This window comes from Phalaenopsis equestris, unplaced genomic scaffold (genome assembly GCF_001263595.1).
Source record: "Phalaenopsis equestris unplaced genomic scaffold, ASM126359v1 Scaffold000094, whole genome shotgun sequence".
Taxonomy (NCBI): domain Eukaryota; kingdom Viridiplantae; phylum Streptophyta; class Magnoliopsida; order Asparagales; family Orchidaceae; genus Phalaenopsis; species Phalaenopsis equestris.
Window position 1 is genome coordinate 4843075 of NW_018164536.1, and position 5390 is coordinate 4848464.

Here is a 5390-nt window from a genome sequence, read left to right on the forward strand (position 1 = left end):
TTTTGAATTTATTTAAATAAGAAAAACCTAATTTCTTATTAATTCGACATGGCACCAACGCATCATCAGACGGGTTGAAGCTCCACGCGGTGGCTTTTGATTTGCAGGGCTTTCCACGCAAGTGTCCGCGGTGGCATCAATATGGTGTCTTCCCTTCTGCAGTTCATTGGTTCGATTTAATCCTGATCGTCTATTTTCGACACATAAATTGACGACATCGGGTCATCGTCCCCACGAGACGTTAACCTGAGAGCTGTTCGTGATTAAACCACAATATCTCCCTCGATTCTCCATAGAATCTCATGGGATTTGTTCCAAAAGCTTCATTGAAATAAGACGAACATATCCATACGGTTATGCAAGCATAGTGTGATGTTTTTCTTCACAAAGTTACAAACCGGAGCACATTTTTAGGGTTCAAGGTGATACACCTCAAAATTACTTATTTTAAATATACATTTAATGCTCATTTTTTGTACATTTTTTATGGTATTGTGCTTTAATGAAAGGTATTTTGTATGTTTTTGATTTCAGGTACAGGAAATGCAGTTCACATAAAAAGTAGAGAAAGTGGAGGCAAAACGATGAAGTGGAGTAGTGGCGCCTAAGCGAAACCAGAGATGGACGAAGACTGGTGCCTAGGCGCCAGATCCGGTGCCTAAGCACCAGTGACAGTTTATCTTCGTGATGCATTGGATTTGGACAAATTTGGAAGGGATACTTGATGTGCCTCTTGTGGATTTCGAGATTCTTATATAATATGGTCATAAAAGAGTTTAAAGAAGACTTTCATGAGAGGAAAAAGCTTAGATCATTTGGAGAGTCCACTAGATTAGAGAGTAGAATAAAGTCTTAGTGTTGTTTTACTTTTAAGAAGAGTTTGAAGATTGCTTTAAAGGGACTTCAAAATTTGCTTGTGGAAAAACCTAAGATAAGTATTTTGTATTTTTGTTTGAGCTATACTTTCTTGTGTATACTTGATCTTAAATACAAACAATTTTTTGGATTATATGATATTTATTTAAATTTTTATGAGTTTTAAAGACTTAATTAGCTAGAATAATTTACATAATTTTTTAAATCCATTTTATATTTTTCCTATAGTCCTCTGACCACAGTAAACCTTCCAAAACAACTCTCATGTTTTTTTGACTTATATTAATTTACATAATTATTTTAAGCAAAAATAGATAAATAGGCTTGAAAATTAGGGTTTCATGGCTAGAGGTGTTCTCTACTTTGGAAAAATAAAAGAACATCTCAAATGTCATGAGGAACAAACTCATAAAATTTCAAACCATGGTGATTATTATTTATTTAATTAAAATTAAATAAGCAAGGGAGTATTTAATTAATTAAAAATAAAATACATGCCAAATAATTTTTATTTTTGTCCATGATATTCTTCTCTATTCACTGAGTAATAATGTGTTTTTATTTTATTTTTATGATTTTTCTACACCAAGTTGTGATTTTTTAAATTTTCTGAATTAACTTAAATAAAAAAAAACTCAATTTATCTACTTATCCACCCAACAACCATCTCATTCTAGGCAGCTCTGAGGTCACACGCGACACGTTTTGAGTCTTTGTGTTTCACACCTCAGCGTGCCACACGTCCCATTGTTCACGAACAAATCTCCCGTCCGACTTCTCTTTCGTTGTTGGATCAATACACGTGCGAATGGATGACATCCGTTCATCATCCCCATCTACTCTACACCAAGAACCGTCCACACTAAAACCCTAAGATCTCGCTCAATACTCAATTACATGGGGTTTGTTTTTACAGCTTCATCTACTCAAGGCGAACCTATCTATATGGTTACATACATATGAAATACAAGTTCACTTTACAATTAATGAAACTGAGCCTAAAATTTGAGATTTTGAAATATACCTTTATCTACTTAAGGCGAACCTATCTAATAAAAAAGGAAAATTTTACTTCTTCTACACTGAATGCCCCATCTAAGGAGTGACATTACTTTATCTCAGCTCGTATTCTCCCTTCCAGCCATTTGAGTGAAGTGACTTGGGGATAGAGCTCTTCTGAACTACTGCATTTAGATGATGAAGCCCATCGATGTTGGCTCCCTGATTTACAAGTGCATTTTTCAAATTTCTAGAGGAGGGACTACAGCAAGTTGGGGCTATCCTTCTCTCATTTTTACTTTATGTAAAAAATCAGGAGTTAGATTTGAGTCTTAGGAGGAGTTTCTCCAACCACTAAAGCATATTGGATGACTTAATGTGGATGCTTATTGAAGACCTCGAGGTAGAGCTATCAATGCAACATCTACTTCAGCTTTGAGACCTTCTACATCTAGTGATTCTACTCTGGACACTGTCATGGAGCAACTATTAATTCAGCAGAGAGATATTTTATATTTACAGAGTCAGATTTAGAATGTAGATGAACATTTGGATCATTATGATGAGTATCTGCCAAGGAAGAGTGATTATGATGTGATTTTTGATGAGACATTGGTGAAATTAATGAGAGGTGATCATTCTGTTGGGTTTCCTACATGCCCCAAATTTACTCCATTTGAGAGTTGCAATAGATGATGAGGAGGAGGAGGAAGAGGAGGATGATTAGAAAGTTTTCCATTTTGCTACTGATCTTTCATGTTGATTTCCATTAGTAGTCACTTAGTGTACTTATGATGGATTGTGTGCTAAGAATTTTATTTTAATGCATTATTGTTTGCTTTTACTCCAATTTATTTAGAAATGCCTGAGTGTTTTGAGTAGTATTATACTTTTGGAATTGTCATGTTATACATATTGATTTTAGACTTATTACTACTCAGCAACTGTTTTTATTACTTATACCAATGTTGTTCTCCTGCTTAGAACTTTAAATTTTTTCTCTTTCTTGATGCTTATAATGAACTGTACTATTTTAAATTAATTAAAAATTTAAGTTTGGGGGAAGAAAGAATTTTTTTTTTAAATTAAACCTTATTTGTCCTCAATAAACCATATTTTAAAATTATTTTAACATAACCCGTAGTATGTGGTGTTAGCTTTAGATAGCTATGTTTTTTATTCCATAAATGTTATAGTAGACTTAAGTTAAAGTTTTAGATAATAAATGTTAGTTCTAGAGTTAAGATATTTATTATAAGAGTATAGGATTGTGTTTTTACTATTCAAGTTGAGGAAAATTGTATTTTTTAAAATAATAAAGATCTTAGATATATACACTTCAAAAAGTATTGAGGCTTTACGAAAAATCTTTTTCAAAACTAATGCACATTATCAAGTAAAAAAATGTAAGCATTTTTAAACTTTAAGAAGAGGACAATGAAATTAAATATCATTAAAGACTATCCAGAGCTATCCATATATATTAATCCTCACATAAAAAGAAAAAAAAAGAAAGAGTTGAAAATGATCCTCAAAGAAAAAATAAAGCAAAATCAAAAGAAAAAGAAATTAAAAAAAAATGTAAGGAGAAGCTTGAGGAAATGCTTAATTAAAAATTGGGTTCACTTGAATTATCTTAAAGGAATGGACTTATTTACATTTCTAAGCTTATTCTTAATTCTAAAAGTATTAACAACATTACTAGTAGAGTTTTGATATAATTTTTTTCTTTTAATTTTTTTAAGATTCCTAAGTATGACAAATTACAATTATTCTTAAAATCAATAGAAATCCAGAACTCCTAAACTTGATTACTGGATATTCTTACACTTTAGTTCAAACATGAGTTATTGAAAATTCTTCTAAAAAGGACAAAATTTATAGAAATCTTTAACCATAATTTATAAATTCTTACATAGAAAAAAGTTTCTTGAGGACAAGTAATTTTTAAGTTTGAGAGAATTGATACACCTCAAAATTACCTATTTTAAATATACATTTAATGCTCATTTTATGTTCATTTTTTTTTTATATTACACTTTAACAAAAGTTATTTTACATGTTTTTGGTTTAAGGCATAGAAAATGGAGTTTAAAGGAAAATGAGAAAAATGGAGGCAAAATGATGCCGTGGAGCAATGACGCCAAAGCGCCAGAGACGGACGAAGATTGACACCTAGGCGTCGCATCCGGTGGCTAAGCGCTAGTGACTGTATTTCTTGGTGATGCATTGGATTTGGACAAATTTTGAAGGGATGATTGTTGTGCCTCTTGGGGATTTTAAGATTCTTATATAATATGGCTAAAAAAAAGTTTAAAGAGGACTTCCATGAGAGGAAAAACTTAGATCATTTGGAGAGTCCAATAGATTAGAGAGTAGAATAGAGTCATAGTGTTGTTTTTCTTTTGAGAAGAGTTTGAAGATTGCTTTAAAGGGTCTTCAAGATTTGCTTCTTCAAGATTTGCTTGTGGAAAAACCTAAGATAAGTATTTTATATTTTTTTAAGCTATACTCTCTTGTGTAAACTTGATCTTAAATACAAATCTATGTGTTTTTGTGTTATTTCTGTGAATTATGAGTAATTTTTTTCTTTCTCTTTGCTATAAGAATTAATCATGTATGATGAGAATGATTTAAATATTTCTTTTTATTTTAAATTTTGTGATGGTATTTTTACCAGTTCTTCGATGGTATTTTTACCGGTTCTTCATTGACTTTGCAAACTGGCCACTTGTGTGGTTAAAATCCGTTGCGAAACTAAATGACCCTTGAGGGCTATGATTTCACCAAAATTGTGAGTTCTACGTTAACCTTTAGGATGGGAGGCCAACACAGTTCACTGGTTAGCGCAAATAGATAAGAAAATAAGCTTTGATGGGTGTAGAATTGATATTTTTAGGGTGAAAGACCAGATTCTTTTATCAATTCGATCTTGAGTTTGGAACCCGAGCCCCTGGTAGTTTCTATAAAGAGGACATAGTGGGTAATCTGGAGGTGAGAGACCAAACTCTACTCAACACTACTATACAATCAGGAATAAATTTAAGATTAGCCAATGTTTTTTACATGCATCGAAAGGGGGTAAAGAATGGGTATTCTCCTATTTATCATAATACAACATTTTATATTTTTAAATATTCAAATCCTACATTTATTATGATCTCTTTACAAGTGGAAAGATCTTTTCCATGTCATTTGAACTCTTTTTAAAAGTGTTAAGTTATAAAATTTGCACTTACTTTCTGCTTAGAATTAAATCTTGCATATATTTAGTTTTAATCTTTTCAAGGTATTTCAACATTTTTCTCTATTAATTGTTTTTGTAGTTTTAATAGAAGTTTTTCTATGTCATTTTCGAAAGTTACAACTTCCTTGTGGGAACGATACTGAGGTTTTTAAAGAAAGCTCTATATTACTTGAAACGATACTTATACTTGCATAGTAACCCTAGTGTGAATGCTTATTTTTTTTCCTAGATCATTTTTTTTTGTTCACACTAGTCGCTAAAATATAAA